Raw genomic sequence first — 19,738 nt, forward strand, 5'->3', positions numbered from 1 at the left:
AACTAACACTAGGGTTCACTTTTTCTGTTGCACAGTTTCATATGTTTTGACAAATGCATAATGTCATGTATCCACCATTACAGTATCATACAAAATAGTTTCACTGCCCTAAAAAGGCACTGTGCTCCACCTAGGCATCACTTCCTCTCTCCCCCTCAATGCTTGGCAACCACTGTTTTTTGTTTTTTGTTTTTTACTGTTTCTATAGTTTTGCCTTTTTCAGAATGTCATATAATTGGAATAATAAAGTACATAGCTTTGTCAGATTGCCTTCTTTCAGTTTGAAATGTGTATTTAAGTTTCCTTCATGTCTTTTAGATGGCTTCCACCCTCCCTCCTACCCTCCCTCCCTTCTTTTTTTTTCACTGATGGAGTTTATTTTTAAAAACAGATTTAGGTTTACAGAAAAATTGACTGGAAAGTACAGAGAGTTTCCATGTACCTCCCCATCCCTGCCACCACACACACACACACACACACACACACACACACACACACACACACACAGTTTCCCCTGTTATTAACATCTTGCATTAGTGTGGTGCATTTGTTACAGTTGATGAGCCAATATTGATTCTACTGAAGTCCATAGTTTATCTTAGAGTTTATTTTTTGTTTTGTATAGTTTTATAAGTTTTACAAATATATAATGCCATGCATTCACCATTGCCATAAAGTAGTTTCACTGCCATGAAATCCCCTATATTCCATCTATTCATCTCTCTCTTTCTCCCGAGTCCTTGGCAACCACAGGTCTTTTACTGACTCAATAGTTTGAGGCAACAGTTTGAACTGTTTCAGGTTTTTATTCTTTTGTTTGTTATCTTCATAATTCTAAATAATATACTGTAGCACTGCTTATTGATTTATCATTTTAGGTACCATCTACTGACTTGCTATATGAAGATGAGATGTAGTTCCCTTATACCACCTTTCTTCTCTCTGCTCTCCTCCAAGTATACTTACATTGCTGAATTCCTATCTTTATTACTGTTTCAGTCAGGGTCCAGCCAGAAAATTATTCACTATAGGTATTTTAAATAGTTACATAGGTGATGGGAGATCCCAGGAGCCAAAAAAATGATGATGACCAGGAATAAGTATCATCAGAAAGTGTTTCTATGCCAGGGCTAGAGAAACACAGAACTGTGCCTAGTAGGAGCAGGGATCACAGGAGAAGGGGCTGCCCAGAAAGGAGATAGAATCTGGGCTTATACCTCCCTTCCTTTCTGCAGTCAAGCTACTATTGGTCAAGCCACTCTGGAAGCCAGCTGGCAAAGAACCTAGGAAATGTAGTTTGTAGGAGAAATGCAGAAACCAGATCTGAGGGCAAAAAGGCATAATGGATGAAGTTTATAAGTGTATTAGTCAGGGTTCTACAAAGGAACAGTATCAGTAGGAACTGGCTCACATGATTATGAAAGCTGAGAAGTCCAGACCCAGGAAAACCAATGGTATAGTTCTGGTCTGAGTCTGAAGGCCTGAGAAGCAGGAGAGCTGATGGTTTAAGTTCCATTTCAAGTCTCAGTCTGAAGGCAGGAGAAGACCAGTACCTTGAAGACAGTCAGGCAGAGAGAGTGAATTCTTTCTTACTCAGTCTTTTAGGCTGCTCAAGCCTTCAACAGTTTAGATTGCCTCTGACATTTGGGAGGGCAATCTGCTTTACTCAGTCTACTGATTCAAATGTTAATCTTGGGTTTCCCTGGTGGCGCAGTGGTTGAGAGTCCACCTGCTGATGCAGGAGACGCGGTTCGTGCCCCGGTCCGGGAAGATCTCACATGCCGCGGAGCGGCTGGGCCCGTGAGCCATGGCCACTGAGCCTGTACGTCCGGAGTCTGTGCTCTGCAACGGGAGAGGCCGTAACGGTGAGAGGCCCATGTACCGCAAAAAAACAAAACAAAACAAAAAAAATGTTAATCTTACCCAGAAACATCATCACAGACGTACTGGAAATAATGTTTAACCAAATATCTGGGCACCCTGTGGCCCAGCCAAGTTGAAACATAAAATTAACCATCACGTTATGTAATTTTAAACTAGATACTTGTCTCTTTTGCTTGTTTTATCAATTTTCACTTCCTACATTGTAAGATGAATGTCTCCCTTATCCTTTGTGCATTTTTTCTTTTCCACCTACTATCAGCTTTGTACTTTTATTTTGGCATTGCTATTAACATTTTTATTCTTCCCTGCAATTGAGTCCTTTGAAAATTGTGAAAAGTTTGATTCTAAAACTTGAAAACCAAAAAATGGTTTATGTTCTTATGACTATGTAGATGATATTCAAATCTTAGAATTACTGATCCTTCTTTGCAACACTTGGACCTCTTGAATGAGGACATCCCTAGTATCAAGGCGAAATGGATTCTTTTTCTCTATACTCCATCAGTGCTTTAAACCATGCCACATTTTGGTTGGTGCATTCAGACTAAGACCATCTTATGGACATTTTTTTTTGGTCTCCAGATTTTTTTAATAAGGAATTTTTGTATTGACTTGGTCTGTTTCAGTGTCTAAGGTCTGGACTGTGCCAGGGAATGGATAACCTGGAGATGCTCCCCCACCCACCATGTTCACAGTGTACATTACACTCCAGGTGGCCCCCAACCCCACTACCGTCATCAGTAGGGCTTCAAAAGGGGACTGCTTTATGGCATTTAATTCACATCAGTGGTGTAAACACTAATGAGACATAATCGCTGCAACACCTTGCTTTCAGGTTGAAATAAGCAGATTTTGTTAGTAACCTTTAAAAAAGGTTACCCTTGAGCTTTAGCTCCACATAAACCAGGACTAAAAACACCTCATGGGGCCACTACAAATAAGTGAGCTGAAAAGGAACTGTACATATTTCATTAAATCTAAGACTATCAAGTGTATCACTTTAGTTTGTTAAAATGTGAAAAATGTCAATTAAGTTCTACATGCCAGTTTCTGGAAAAATGTGTATCTTAGAATCAACAAAACCTGCATTTAAAAACAGCATTATACCCACAATGTGCCAACTACCTAAATAGTCATTCTCAATCCAGGTTGCGCTTCAAAACCACCTTAGAACACCTGCCTAGACCCTGTCCAAATATTCAAAAACTGCAGGGACTGGGGAGAAGGGACCCAAGCATAGTACTTAGGAAATGCTCTCCAAATGATCCTGTAGTTGGGAACTGCTTAAAGATATACAAGACTTCAGCTGCAACTAGAAAAGGAAGATTAAGATGTGAAGGCAGTTCTATACCTTTATTCAACAATCAGCAATTAGTTCTCATCCACATTAGCTGTCTGTAGATTTTTTAAAGTGGTGACAGGTACATAGGTAACAAACATATAGAGCTTGTTTGGTGAGTCTTCGTTACGTTTTCTGGACAACCGCTCACGGATATGGTGTGGGACATTCCTTATTCCTTTGGCCCAGACAGCTTTGTTGAGCCTGGTATCAATGTGTACATCTGGAGTTCCCATCTCCTTCATGGCAAATTTCTGGATTTCTTAGAGCGTCCGAGGGGCATGCTTCTCAAAACCCACTCCATGGACGTGCTTGTGAACGTTGATAGTGTATTCTCTGGTCACCAACTCGTTGATGGTGGACCGGCCCTTCTTCCTCTCGCCACCCTTCTTTGCGGGAGCCATCCTGCCAGGCCCTGGTTGGAAAGGAAGGGCTCGAGGGATTGTCCATCTTATGGATATTTTTTGATTTTCTTTGATTTTCTAACTGCTCTTTGTTTTCTTGCGCTCTTTTAATGTTCCCAAATCATGCCATCTATGAGGTCATCTTCTTTTTCTCCTAGAGTTGTCTCATTGAATCCTTCTCCTCTCCTGCCCCAGTTTATTATACTGACGACTCAATAGTCCTGCTTTATAGCTTTCATCCTGAGGTTTTCCTTTGCTGCTGTCCTGATTTGGTTCCACAGTTTCATTGGTAACATAGCTATCTGGGAAGATAGGGAGTATTTAAGATCAGGGACTCTGGAGCCAGACGGCCCAGGGTTAGATCTTAGTTCTACAACTTACCAATAACTTAGGTAACTTATTTGGCCCCTTTATAACTCAGTCTTCTATTCTATAAGATAATAATAGCAATAGTATATACTTCATAGGATTGTTGTGTGGTTAAATGTAATAATACATGAAAAACACACACAGCACAGTGCCTGGCACAAAATAAGCACTCAGCAAATGCTATAGCTATTGTCAGTTATCTTCTTTCTTTATTTCTCTTCTCCTTGTTTTGCGGGAGTACATCCTCAGATGACTTCCTAATAAAGAGTGAATAGATCAGATATTCTGAGGCTTTGCATCTCTGAAAATGTCTTTATTCTGCTCTCACACTTAATTGACAGTTTTGACAGGTTTAGAATTCTAGATTTTGATGACTCATTGCCCCTTCCCTTAAATGACCTCAGACTATAACACTGTTAGTACTATCATATCTACTTTCTATAGTGTTTCTGACTCATATTGTCACTTTTATCTTATTTTATTCTTTTGAAATGATTCACTAAGTCCAAATCACACTGAAGGCAAGGGGAACTAGGCTCCACTTTTAGAGGTCCTAAAAAAGAATTTATGAACATATTTTAAGCCAACATGGTCTGCCCTCTGGGGTCAAATTATTTGCATTCATCTCACATACAAAATATCCTCACCCCATACTGAGAATCTCTCCTCAAAGTCCCAGCCCTTTATAACATCAGCTCAACGTCCAGGGTGTTTCATCTAAATTAGGTCCAGGTGTGGATGAAGCTCCTCAGATGCAGTTTCTTAAGCACAGGTTCTTGAGTACACTTCCCCTCAATTCGAATACCTGTGACTTAAAGGTACGATCAACACTCCATGATGGGACAGGCGTAGGATAATCAGAATAGACACTGCTCTTCAAAAAGTAGGAAACAAGGAGGTACACAAGGGCCACTGGTCCATTGCAATTCTGAAATTCAGCTGGACGCAGCTTGGCTGTTCCTTCATTGGGATGCAAAGCCTGGGAATAATTTTCCATGCCTCCAGTTCAACCCTGTGGACTCTTGATTTCATGCTTTGAGTCATTCTTCCTTTTTTATGAAAGATAGCCTGTGTCTGCAGCGGCACAGTTGTCTCAGTCTTCTTACTGATTATAGTAGTTTGTGGGTCCAAAGCACTCTTTCACTGTATTGTCTCCATTCTTTGAAGAAAACACTTCTCTGTGTTGGGCTTCTGCTGAGATTCAGGAGTAAAACACTCTTCAACTTCCAGTTATGTCGTAACAAAGAGAACCTGTAGGTCCTACAGTTTACTTTGCTTTATGAGGGTATGCTTATAGTGCAGAATACTGGGATTCTCCAAGACTCTACTTGTTTTACGAAACTTTTCTGGCATCTTTTCTCAAATGTCATCTGTTCAATTTTGTTCTTAATAATTTCACCTTTCATAAGGCCTGCATCATTAATGTTATCTGTGCCAATAAAATATGAAACTATATTTCAGTGGTATTGACAATGTATCAGTTAGGAATGCATTCAGCTGTAAGTAACAGAAAGCTTGCCACCAGTGGCTTAAACAAAGAGAGAGATTTGCTCCCAAAGCAGGGTGCAGGCTGCACTCCTTTAAGGCAGTAGTGTCATCTAAAGCAAGCTGCACGGAATGGCAGAGCTGCCGATTTCTTTATAACCTACTTTAAAACACTGTAAGAAATGTCAGCAATCATTAATACTGATAATATCTTTTTTTACTGATCACTTGCCCTCTTCAAAGTACTTTACACCGATGAGCATTTCAGGCTCACAACAGATCTATGAGGTGGAATGGTTGATGTCATTGAACGTCATTCCTTTTCTTCTTCTCCAAGTCACAAACTGGCTGTGACATTTCCAGGGTATGTGGCTTCACCAAAATTCCTCCACAGCCTCCCTTTGCTTATCAGTGCATCAAGCAAACTTAGAGGAATTCTAGACTCCAAGGCTTTTGGTTTCGGAGAAATCAGTCGGTCTAGCCTTTTCAAATCCATGTGCTTCAGTATTCTTTCAGGATGAACCCTCTGATGGTGCTCCTGTGGGTGGATTGACTTTGTGCTTCTGTTGACAAGAACCTTGCCTCCCAGGAGGCACTGCAACTTTTGTATCTATTATAATTATGGATTCAAATGAAAACAAAGGTTTTTACTTTGTCTTCTTGTTGATGTTTTCTAACTTACGCTGTTACTAGATTTCGTTTTATTTAATTCTTATCATCATACAACTACTCTAACATCATTACAGAGCAATGGTGGACCGAGGTATAGCCTCAGCTGCGGTAACTTAAGATGAGGCAGTAGCAACAGTTAGCTTGGACTCCATCCAGTCCTTGGCCACGTGGGTTTGTCTGCTTTCCATTTTTCTCACCTCCCAGCCCCATCAGTGGTGAGAATCTGATTAGTAAGTGAGTGTAGCCAATATGAATATAGACCATCTCACTGGTAAACCTTTGTGTTTAGCCAGGGTAGCAGGGTTAGTTCTGACAGAAGCACCTGGTTTGGGGAGGCCATAGAGCAGTGTCTGTGCTCCTCCTTAGAAAGGGGCAGGATAAATTTTAAGCGCTTAGGGGATTCACTGCTTCCCAAGGGCTGATGTGTTTTTGTCACCTTCATCCATTTACCAAACTAACATAAGCTTTATGATAAAGAAAGTGGGGTTTGTGCATCCTTTGCAGAGTGGAATCCTTGTCCTAGTTTTGGGTATCTTACCAATAAGTGGTAGATTTCCTAAAAATATAGGAGTAGGACCTTAGAATCCGAGCACTTTATGGTTCTGATGGGGGGAAGGGGTGGAAGGGTCAGATCATATTATGAGAAATTCTGCTTTAGAAAGTTATAGCCCTTTAGATTTTCAAAGCACTGTATACGACCTGGTTAGCAAAGCTCTGAAAAGTATTCGTCAGTATAAATTTAGAGCTTTTTTGAGATCTGGATCTTAGTCTCCCCTTTTTTCATTACGTTTCAGTGCTTTTTCCTCCAGAGCTTCCTTTACTTCCTTTGCATTATTCCATTATGTATTTGACCAAACTTGTCAAATAAACTTTTCCTAAAATTGAATACGAACATTTGGAAGAACACTGACATGTTCGATACCCATGTATTTTATTATCTCTGGTAGGAGCTGGTATTTTCTGTGGAGCGTGAATAAATAAACTCGTGTGTTTTTTGGTCCCAAATGAAAATATCTTCTTTATTGATCAGCAAATGTATGTGCAAGGAAACATCCTAGGTACTACAAGGAAGAACAAGAAGACTTGGTGTATAAATTATATTCCATTTGTGTCATCAAAAAAAAGATAAACTATTTTTATCCGATTAATGAGGATAAGCTGTGCTTTAAAAAATAAAAGGAAAGATAGCCATGAAATCAGATAAAAGTTAAATAAAATATTTTTTCCCTAGGGCAGCAAGGAGTTATGAGAAATACCATAATCTGTAAATTTTGTACTAAAAAAGTTGCTGGTATATAAGACTTATCTTTAAAAAGTTTGCTTTCTGTAGTGCTATTATTCCTTGTTCTTCAGAGCTGAAGACTTTTTTTTTACTTCTGCTTTTAACATGAAAACAAAAGACATTTTCCCCCTATATTTTCTTTTTGCCATCTTAAAGCTAAGCATCTAAAAGTGTGTTTTGTATATTAATTCTTTTCTCTCCATCCTTCGAACAAAACCAGGTCTGAGATTGGGAATAGTGTTGACAATTGTTAACCCAAGCCCAGTGAATTTCAATTGTCATAAAAGCAAGCATTTGAGGAGACTTTGACTTCATCTCTCAGAGCTCCTTTTCTAGCCCTTGGGCAGGATTCCATTGAAATCATCCATAACATAGTGGAGACCCTGTCTCTGGAAGGAACTGTCTGATTTGACCTCATATATTTATTTTTCTAGAAACCTAGGCATTGAGAGGGCTGGGGATTGGGTGGTGGGAGACAGAGACTGCAGAAGTGCAGAATATTCCGGTTTACTTGAAGCCAACTGAGCTGAGGGAAGTTCTGTCTTGGAAGGGCTGGGCTCAGCAGGGCTCAGCCCTCACATGTGTGGAATTAGTGAAAAATATACTTATGAGAACCCACGTGAAGGGTGCCTCCAGAAGTCTAAAAGGGACTTGTTCTTTTTTATTATTATTATTAAATAAAGGGTCTTGGGGAGGATATTTACTTTACCCTTGTGTGTCTGCAGTACTTCTTCACACCAGTGATGGTGTAATTACCTCCTTGCTAAGTCTCTTTCTCCCCTTCTGGGCCACAAATTCCTCATTGGCAGGGCTAACCTTTTTATCATTAGCGTAGCGCCAGTCATGTGCAAAGTGCTCGGTAGATACTGAATGAATGCATTGTGTTTACAGAGTTCAGACAAACCCAGACACAGGCTCCCAAATTTTACAGAAGAACTAGCTGTGTCGATTCAATTTATGTATAACAGAAACAATCTATAATGTAAAATATATATATATGTATATATATATACACACACATATATATATTTGACCTCATTCTCCCAAATGTTTGATATATATATGTGTATATATATATATATATATATATTTTTTTGCGGCACGCTGACCTCTCACCGCTGCGGCCTCTCTCATTGCGGAGCACAGGCTCCGGACGCGCAGGCTCAGCGGCCATGGCTCACGGGACCAGCCGCTCCGCGGCATGTGGGATCTTCCCCAACTGGGGCATGAACCCACGTACCCTGCATTGGCAGGCGGACTCTCAACCACTGCGCCACCAGGGGAGCCCTATATATATGTATTTTTGACATACAAAATACATAATGTGTATTTTGACATAGATTTTTTTTTTTTTACAGAAACCTATGTAATAAACTTCTGATGAATTCCTAGCATTTTGTGATCAAACTAATTGGCTGAAAACTTTGATCTCTCTTACGATCTTACTTGCAACCCAATGCTACCTAATAATCACTACATTACAGCCCCTTAGCAAGAGGTTAAGAGGGTGGCCTCTGGAGCCAGGCTGCCTGGGTTCAAGAATCCTAACTTCCAGTCTGACCAGCAGCAGACCTTTGGGCAAGCTAGTTAATCTCCCTGTTCCTCAGCTGTAAAAACAGGTGCAACATAGCACCTACTTCACAGAGCTCTTATTAAGAATTAAGCGAGGTGACGCAGGTAAAACACTGAATTGTGCCTGCAACTTGGCTGGCTTTGAGTTAATACATGTTAGCTTTCATTAGTACTAATGTAAAAAACATTATAAAGCCTCAGTTTGCTCATTTGAAATTTTCATATCAGCATGTGCTGAAAGCAAAGAACAGCTGCAGTACATAAAACGGCATATTAGAGTCAAGCTTCTTTGGGAGAGGAGGTCAAATTCACTAAAAGTACTAAGAGTACAAACCGAGGGAAAAATGGTCAGAAATACAGAGGATAATTCCATACACCAGGTACTACTGTGTGCATTTTATGCTTGCTTTTCTTTCAAGCAAAAATAACAATCCTATGAGATAGGCATTATCATTCCCACTTAATAGATGAATGAATAAACTAAAGCTTAGAAAGGTTAAGAAATTTGTCAAATGTCACACATCTCTGTAGCAGAGCCAGGATTTGAACCTACACCTGTTGTATCCCGCTTTCTCCACTAATCTTTATAAACACATTTGGAGGAAGTTAATTAGTCACCCCTGGAGGAAACTATCCTAGGATTGTGAAGTCCCAAGGTGGAAAAAAAATCAATTTAAGAACCCTGTTTCGTTCACCTTTGTATTTCTCCTGGTGTACAGCAGAGATGTTCAATCTTTGTGAAATGAATAAGTTTATGAATGAATGAACTAAGGCAGGAATTCCTTTACTCCTGTGATAAGATTGTTTAGATCGGCTGAGGATCTCAGGGCAACCTGCTGACATCTAAAGCCGCTGTATGTGCCTCCTCTTCTAAATGCCATCAGCAGGTGAAAGAGAAGGTTATCTATTATAACTGTTGTCTGAAATTACTTGTAAGCCGGTTAAAAAACAGACTTCATGAATGCAACCACGGGCAGTCATTCAGAGTTTTAAACCCTTCCTCCACCCGCCCTAGAGACTTGCCTTCCTAGAGTCTCTCTGTATTGGAGTCCTGCAGGCCAACTGCAGACACCTCTTCCAATTTATAATGGTATCAGCTATGTTGGACTGCTACAACATGATGATATGGGTGGGGTTCTAAAAATTATATATTCAAATTCCCTTTTATCTCCTAAACACCTTCATAAGGTTTAAGTCTGAGGTTTCACTTAGATAAATTGCAGAGCTGAAAAACAAAACAAGGCAAAATGGAATAACGGACACAGAATCAGAGATAATACTGAAATAAGGACAGGATAGGTGGGAGAAAATGGGGGAGATAAGAAACGGGGGGAAGCACCCAGAGTCTTTAAATGGAAGTTCAGATTCTAGCAAAGGTGGAGAGTTGGCTCTTGCTTCCTTTGTACCAGAACTCGTGGTAGCCGGGCACTTTCTGCTTCCCAGCTGTAGGATGGATCAGCTGCTCCTGCAGTCACGGGGGAAAACACCACTAAGAGAATTTGCTCATTCTCTTGCCCTGTAATGCTTACCCCCTGGCTGGTATTGCTAAAAGCACCTACTTTTCTCATGATAGAACAGGTAGGTTTACCTCTGCCGGACTTTGCTTCTTCTCAGTTCATTGATCCACCCATGGCTTTATTCAGACGTTCAACAAAAATTTATCGAGGACCTCTTTGTGCCAGGATCTGTTCTAGAGGTAAACCCTGCCTCCCCGTACTGACAGGTTGGTGGGTGATGCTTATGTTCTGTGCTTGCAGCTACTACATCAGGGGGTCACTCCGTAGCCTTCTGTTGCTTTTTCATTGTCATTTGGCAGGTATCTGCCTGAGGCTTTTCTCTCATTACGTGCAGGGTGGAATTCAGTGCTTTGCAGATATGAATGATTATAGTGAACGGACTGCTGGATGTTTCTGTTATCTTGGTGAATTGTACGTATTTTTTTCAAAAGCTAGTTTACTTTTGAGCTAGATTTTTTTTTTTTTTCTTTTTTTAAATCCCACAACGTCCTTGTGGAGCACGCCAATGCCCGGGATGGCTGGAGCCAGAGCCCTGCCCACTCAACTCCCCGTCACACTCCCCTGTGTCGAGCTAGATATTTTAAACAAGGCAAAACAAACCAGAAGGGGCTCATCAAAATTCCCAACGGATCGACGAACGTTTAGTGGCTTTTTGTGGAAAGCACTGGTCAAGCGACACAGTTGTGGGGTGAGTCCCCATGCTGCTGGGCTCTTTATTCCTATTAAAATGCAGCCAACCTGGACCTTGAAAGGTGTGGCTTAGAGCAAGCTCTGAGAACACCCCAGCCCAGCCTCCTAATTTTCCTGTTTTGCCCCAGAGAGCCACAGCGCCTTCCCAGGGTTGTTCAGCTAATGAGTAGGTACAGCTGGGAGGAGAATTCTCATAGTCTGTCGTCTGTCCAGCGTTGTTTTCTGCAGATCCATTTGCTTGGGAGGGCTTAGCCCTTCTTGGGCTTTTATTGGGTTTTGCTGTAGGAATCTAACGCTAGGTAGGTTTCTCAGGTAGTTGGAGCTGGGGGAGCAGCCATGACAACGGGGTAGGGTGAGAGGCAGGGAGACGTGGAAGGAGAGAGGACCCTGAAGGACCAGGACAGTGGGCCTAGGGGGTACTCTGCCTCCTTCCACTTTACTCCAGGCTGGTCTTAGTGAGGTTTTCGGGGCAGCCTGGTCCTGAGTGCAGAGGGTAGGGGACGCCTTGGGTGGGTACCTGGCAGTCTGTGGGAAATGTGTGTGTGCATGTGTGTGCGTGTGTGTGTGTGTGTGTGTGTGTGTGTGTGTGTGTGTGTCTGAGGGAGGGGAAGAGGCTCACAGTGGAGGGATGTGACATTTATTCTGATTCCCATTCAAGTCATTTGCAAATATTTCAAATTATAGAGCATTTTTCTTAAAAAGAAGTAAGTCCTAAGTAATAATAATAATAACAATAATAAATAACACTGGATCTAGGAATTGATGTTCATTGTTTACAGCAATTCCTTCTAAATATGTTTCTTTGATGTTAGAAGTTGGCTTTGGTCTCCTCTGAATCCTGGAAGATGTAATGGAATGTTAAAGATGGTTTGGAATGGAACCTTTATTGGTGTGATTTTTGATTCGTTTCACAGGTCGAACATTCTGGCCGGAGACATCTGAAATGTACAGTCAAGTGAGTTATGCCAGCCAACGTGGGATAGAGAGCAAGGCGGAGTGGGGTGAGTACGAGAGTGCAAGGTTTAGACGCTGAGTTCACAGCACAACTACCAACCTACTGTGAGGCTTTGGGCAAATCAGGGTTCTTTCTATTCTGAAGTTTCATGATGCAAGTTCTACATGAATTCTGTACCATCAAAATTCATGCCTGCTTGAATAATTCAGAAAAGAGGGTTTCAGGTGGAGCTATTCAGACAGACATTCTTCATCTTTCAAGTCAGTGATGGAAAATGATCAGAACTCCAGGATCATATGGCTGAGGTTCAGAAATTTTATTCATTCACCATGAAGACATTTTGATATTGAATTTAATGTTGTCCATGCTTAGTTTTTCTATTTTTGTCACTTTTTAGTTAAAACGTTAGTTAGATTAGCAATGCGTTTACCTTAGTTATAGCAGAGCTAACATCTGAATAGAGACTTCATCAGAAAATTAATAAGGCTTTTCTGTTTCTTTGGTAAAGAATAGTCATCGATTTGCATAAAATATGCCTTGATTATAGTGACCAGCACCTGAAAGAATATTGTGAGCCTAGGATTCTATTGTGGAATACAGGGTTTTTTACATTGAAACATGATTATGAAAATTCCAACATTCTTACTCCTGATGGTTAAAAGGAGAGGGATACAGTTGAAATAAATTGTTGCTGTTGAAAATTTAAGTGTAAATCAGATTCTAATGCATTATTGTGCTAGTTGTTCTTCATTATGCAAAGTATTGTGTTATAGATGGAAAAATGAATCTCTCTTCTTGAGAAGAAATATTATTCAAGAGTTCTTTGATCATAAAGGGCCCCTGGAAATGTCACAGAAAATCCTCTTTTCTGTAGATTTGTTCGTTGTCTCACTATCCCATAGAGCTTTTTCTCACATTTTAGCTTGGTGTTCTAGATCTGAGAGTTAGGGTGCTGCCTCCTTAAAATACTTTGAAGAAGTCTTTTCCCGTATGATTGTTCCCTATTCAGAAAAAAGAGATGTATTTAAGATTTCTATTTTAGACCCACTGTTATGATGATCGGCACATGTAAGCTGTGTTTACCTTTTCTGGAGAGCAAATTGGCAGTAAATATCCAGAACCTTAAACTGCTTGCTTATACCCTTTGGCTCCGTAATTTCACGTCTAGAATTTTGTCCTAATGCCATAATCAGAGATGACAGATGAAATTGGTGTGCAGAGATGCTTGTGTAAGAAATATATGTAAGAAAATTGGAAATAAATGATGTCCAATAATGGGATGGTAACTGAGTTACAACACACCCACACAGTGAAATTTTATGTAGTCATTTAAGTCATGTTTTCATAGCATGTTTAGTGCTCTGAGGTTAAATGAAAAAGAGCAGCAGTATGTAAAGTTATATAGAAGATATATTCCCAGTTTTATTTATGTATTCAATCAAATACCTCAAAGTATTTTGAGGTATAATTTACATACAGTAAGATTTTCCCTTTTCAGGTATATATATATATATATATATATATATATATATATATATATATATATATATGTATATATATATATATTTTTTGCGGTACGCGGGCCTCTCACTGTTGTGGCCTCTCCCGTTGAGGAGCACAGTTTCCGGACGTGCAGGCTTAGCGGCCATGGTTCACAGGCCCACCCGCTCCGCGGCGTGTGGGATCTTTCCGGACCGGGGCACGAACTCGTGTCCCCTGCATCGGCAGGCGGACTCTCAACCACTGCGCCACCAGGGAAGCCCTCATGTCTATATTTTGATTAGTTTTGACAAATGTATGTGGTCGTGTGATAACCACCACAATCAAGATATAGACTCTTCTACCCCAAGCAGTTTCTCTTGCCCCTTGGTAGTCGGTCCTCTCCCTCTACTCCCAGTCCCTGCAAACTATAGTTTTGCATTTTCCAGAAAGTCAGCTAAATGGATTCACCCAGTATGTTGCCTTTTGCATCTGCTGCTTTCACGTCTGAGACGCGTTTATGTTGTGTACATCAGTGCTTCACTCCTTTTATTGTGGAGCAACATTACAGTGTATGGACGCATCACAGTTCGTTCATTCACCAGTCCATAGACATTTGGATTGTTTCCAGTTCCTGATGATTATGGATGATTTGTGTACGGGACATAATGTTTTTACTTCTCTTGGGTAAACATTTTAGAAGGGTTACTGGGTTGTATGATGAGTGTATGCTTAAGAAATTGCCAATGTCTTTTTCAAAGTGTCTGTACCATCTTGCATTCCTACCAGCAATGAGAAGTCCAATTCCTTTGAATCCTCGAAGCTCATGGTATTGCCCATTTAAAAATTTCAGCTGTTCTAATAGGTGTGCAATGGTTTCTCATTTTCCTAGTGAGTAATGTCAAGCATCTTTTCGTGTACTTATAAGCCATCCATGTATCTTCCCTAGTAAAATTTAAATCTTTTAAATTTATTTAAATCTTTTAAAATTAGTTGTTTCCTTATTATTGAGTTTTGAGAGTTCTTTATATATGCTGTATACAATTCCTTTGTCAGATATGTGATTTGAAAATATTTTTACCAGTTTATAACTTATCTTTTCACTTTCATAATAATGTCTTTTAAAGAACAAAAGTTTTAAATTTATCAACTTAGCTGTTTTAAATTTTATGTTCCATGCTTTTTTATAGTACATTTTTTGTTTAGAATAGTTTTAGATTTATACAAAAAATTGCAAAAACAGCACAGAGAGCTCCCATAAACCCCACACCCAGCTTTCCCTCTTATAAATGTTCATATGATTTATTTGTTACAACCAATGAATATGGCTTCTAGGAAGTCTTTGCCTGTCCCAAAGTCACAATGATTTTCTGTTTTATGTAGAAATTTTATAGTTTTATTTTTTCACTGTAGATCTATGATACATTTTGAGTTATTTTTTGTGTATGATCTGAAGGAATGTTGAGGTTCGTTTTTTTTTTTTTTCTTTTCTGTGTGGGCATTCAGTTGTTGCAGCACTATTTGCTCAATGGAACTTTTAATTTTAAAATATACATATATGTATATATATAAAATGTATGTACATACATGTGTGTATATAGTAATGTATATATTACTGAAAGATATGCTGGAATGGTGGTTTCATTTCATCTTTTACCTTGGATGTCTTCCGTATGTCTCTACAATTCTACAAGCATAAGTTTTGAGTGAGCAGACACAGTGTAGGGCAAAGTGATAGTGAAGGTAAACGAAGTAGAAGCAGAGACTGAGAGAAGCTGGCCTCTGAAGGAGGGGTACCCAGTCACCCGCTTGTCAGTTTCTGAACTACCCTGCAGAGCCTGCAAGGCCTGCCTCTGCCGTGGTTCCCCTTTTCCTCTGTAGTCTAGTCAGTCCAGTGGCTGAGAATCCTGTGGTTTTTACTTCCGCTTCCACCCTTACGATAAATACCCACTACTCTGTTTATTGCAACCTAAAGGAAACATACCAGCCAACCTAGGCACATAGAAATCCAGCACCTCTTTACGGGGTAAGGATGAATGACTAAAGAAAAACACGTACCCCCCCCCAACAAACAAACAGACAAAGAGTTTGGCCTCCATTGTGAAATTAGAGCTATGTCTTTTATTACAATATTGAATTTCTGATACTTGTAAGTATATTGCTAAGATCAAGGGATAACATTCATATATTAACGATTTATTTATTTTTCAATTTGTTTTTCATATTATTCCAGCTCAGACACCAGAGATCTGGAAACAAGGGAATTGCGGTTGGGGGTAGAGAGAGGGTTGCAGGTAGAACATTTCTGAACATAGGCCAAAACTCGTACTTGTGACACTGATTATCATCAGAGATGGCAAAAGCGTCGCCAAAGCTGAGTCTGCGTACGTGAGACATAGCATGTCATGGCTAAGATCGTGGGCTGGGTCTAAAGGCCATCTCTGGGACTTTCTTAGGTGTGTGACCTTGAGCAGGTTCCAAAGTCCCCTTAAGCCTCAGTTCCTCCTTGTGCACACGGGGGTGATTGGGAGGCGTCTATCAGGTAGTGTGCCTGGCACAGAGGAAGGGCCACTTCATGTCCTTGCTCCCTAATAGTCCCCAGTGCTCATGCCAGGCGCCCAGAGGCCTTGTGTTCATGCCTGAACTTTCAGGCTAATTGTTCACTTTGCAATGAAGGCCTCCCCTTTCACTGAGCCCTTGAGCCACACCATCTGTCTGGCCATCTCTGTCTCCCTGTGTGGGTTCCTGCCTCCTTTTTAAGACCCTTAATTAGGTTTGGGTGATCGAATGATCAGTATCACCTGAGCATCAGTTACTAGCAATAAATGTGGCCCCTCTGAGTAACTATGGCATACTAATTGTTTCCACATAAAAGTAGTTTTCTGCAGCTTTGATTATACCTAAAATAATGCTAAATTATACCCAGGGCATATTTAACATTTTTTGGTTTGAAATCATTCTCCTCAGGTTCATGTGGTCAATCCAGAAACATCTGCAGTGACATTGGGGATAAAATTCTTTCGTTCTATTTGTTTTTCCAGTTTTTAACTCCAGTGCCTTTTTTTTAGCATCCCATTGGGAAGTTTAACGTCCCATTGTCTCTTCTGTTTTCTGGCTCATGTTTCCTAAATAGCCAATTAATTGTCTAATAGGCACTATCTCTGGGAGGTTGTGGCTCTTTGCCAGGCATTAGTACTGTCATGCCAGGCCTAGCGTGTTCATTCTTTCACTGACTTTCCCTCCAGGTCCACAGGACAGAGGCAACAGGCCAAAGAAGCTACTGAGTTGAAACAGCTACCAATTCAATTCAACTAGGATTAGGTTAGCACCTGCTAGAGGCAGTGTGCCTAGTGGTTAGGGCAGGAGGCCCGGAAATGAACCACAAATAAGCACAATGGATTGGGTATGAGAAAAAAATCCCATTATTTCCAGCACTATAATCAAACTTTTCTTATTTTCGTCATACGATGGTATATGTAACATGCTACAAATACATAATCTTTTGGAGGCTTATTTTAATTTTCACATTGGGTCTCAGTGTTGGGGATACCATAGGCAGAGGTGTACATGCCCAGTCTAAAGGGAGGAGAGCTATTTAGATCTGACTGATTTTTTTAATAAGGTTTTGTATAATAGAAATATCTCATAATTAATTAATTTTAAGAATATATTTAAAGATTGTAATTGGGAGGAAAGCTAGTCAGGAGTCACTACAATAGTCCAGGAGAGGGGAAAGTGACAGGGATTAGAGTGGGGGGAGGAGATGGAGAGATGAGGACAGATTTGGGGTTTTTTTTTTTTTTTTTTTAACATCTTTATTGGGGTATAATTACTTTACAATGGTGTGTTAGTTTCTGCTTTATAACAAAGTGAATCAGTTATACATATACATATGTTCCCATATCTCTTCCCTCTTGCGTCTCCCTCCCTCCCACCCTCCCTATCCCACCCCTCCAGGCTGTCACAGAGCACCGAGCCAATATCCCCGTGCCATGCGGCTGCTTCCCACTAGCTATCTACCTTACTACGTTTGTTAGTGTGTATATGTCCATGACTCTCTCTCGCCCCGTCACAGCTCACCCTTCCCCCTCCCCATAACCTCAAGTCCGTTCTCTAGGAGGTCTGCGTCTTAATTCCTGCCTTACCCCTAGGTTCTTCATGACATTTTTTTTTTCTTAAATTCCATATATATGTGTTAGCATACTGTATTTGTCTTTTTCTTTCTGACTTACTTCACTGTGTATGACAGACTCTAGGTCTATCCACCTCATTACAAATAGCTCAATTTCGTTTCTTTTTATGGCTGAGTAATATTCCATTGTATATATGTGCCACATCTTCTTTATCCATTCATTCGATGATGGGCACTTAGGTTGTTTCCATCTCCGGGCTATTGTAAATAGAGCTGCGATGAACATTTTGGTACATGACTCTTTTTGAATTTCGGTTTTCTCAGGGTATATGCCCAATAGTGGGATTGCTGGGTCATATGGTAGTTCTATTTGTAGTTTTTTAAGGAACCTCCATACTGTTCTCCATAGTGGCTGAACCAATTCACATTCCCACCAGCAGTGCAAGAGGGTTCCCTTTTCTCCACACCCTCTCCAGCATTTATTGTTTCTAGATTTATTGATGATGGCCATTCTGACTGGTGTGAGATGATATCTCATTGTAGTTTTGATTTGCATTTCTCTAATGATTAATGATGTTGAGCATTCTTTCATGTGTTTGTTGGCAGTCTGTATATCTTCTTTGGAGAAATGTCTATTTAGGTCTTCTGCCCATTTTTGGATTGGGTTGTTTGTTTTTTTGTTGTTGAGCTGCATGAGCTGCTTGTAAATTTTGGAGATTAATCCTTTGTCAGTTGCTTCATTTGCAAATATTTTCTCCCATTCTGAGGGTTGTCTTTTGGTCTTGTTTATGGTTTCCTTTGCTGTGCAAAAGCTTTGAAGTTTCATTAGGTCCCATTTGTTTATTTTTGTTTTTATTTCCATTACTCTAGGGGGTGGGTCAGAAAGAATCTTGCTGTGATTTATGTCATAGAGTGTTCTGCCTATGTTTTCCTCTAATAGTTTGATAGTTTCTGGCCTTATATTTAGGTCTTTAATCCATTTTGAGCTTATTTTTGTGTATGGTGTTAGGGAGTGTTCTAATTTCATTCTTTTACATGTACCTGTCCAGTTTTCCCAGCACCATTTATTGAAGAGGCTGTCCTTTTTCCACTGTACATTCCTGCCACCTTTATCAAAGATAAGGTGTCCATATGTGCATGGGTTTATCTCTGGGCTTTCTATCCTGTTCCATTGATCTATCTTTCTGTTTTTGTGCCAGTACCATACTGTCTTGATAACTGTAGCTTTGTAGTATAGTCTGAAGTCAGGGAGCCTGATTCCTCCAGTTCCTTTTTTTGTTCTCAAGATTGCTTTGGCTATTCGGGGTCTTTTGTGTTTCCATACAAATTGCGAAATTTTTTGTTCTAGTTCTGTGAAAAATGCCAGTGGTAGTTTGATAGGGATTGCATTGAATCTATAGATTGCTTTGGGTAGTAGAGTCATTTTCACAATGTTGATTCTTCCAATCCAAGAACATGGTATATGTCTCCATCTATTTGTATCATCTTTAATTTCTTTCATCAGTGTCTTATAGTTTTCTGCATACAGGTCTTTTGTCTCCTTAGGTAGGTTTATTCCTAGATATTTTATTCTTTTTGTTGCAATGGTAAATGGGAGTGTTTTCTTGATTTCACTTTCAGATTTTTCATCATTAGTATATAGGAATGCCAGAGATTTCTGTGCATTAATTTTGTATCCTGCTACTTTACCAAATTCATTGATTAGCTCTAGTAGTTTTCTGGTAGCATCTTTAGGATTCTCTATGTATAGGATCATGTCATCTGCAAACAGTGACAGCTTTACTTCTTCTTTTCCGATTTGTATTCCTTTTATTTCCTTCTCTTCTCTGATTGCTGTGGCTAAAACTTCCAAAACTATGTTGAATAAGAGTGGTGAGAGTGGGCACCCTTGTCTTGTTCCTGATCTTAGTGGAAATGCTTTCAGTTTTTCACCATTGAGGATGATGTTTGCTGTGGGC

At 40.0% G+C, this 19,738-nt stretch overlaps 1 pseudogene; it reads right to left on the reverse strand.

Annotated features, from left to right (window-relative positions):
- Positions 1–3,255: 3,255 nt before the first annotated feature.
- LOC101320704 (large ribosomal subunit protein eL31-like) lies at positions 3,256–3,657 on the reverse strand (annotated as a pseudogene).
- Positions 3,658–19,738: the final 16,081 nt, after the last annotated feature.

The sequence above is a fragment of the Tursiops truncatus genome, chromosome 9 (assembly GCF_011762595.2).
Source record: "Tursiops truncatus isolate mTurTru1 chromosome 9, mTurTru1.mat.Y, whole genome shotgun sequence".
Taxonomy (NCBI): Eukaryota; Metazoa; Chordata; class Mammalia; order Artiodactyla; family Delphinidae; genus Tursiops; species Tursiops truncatus.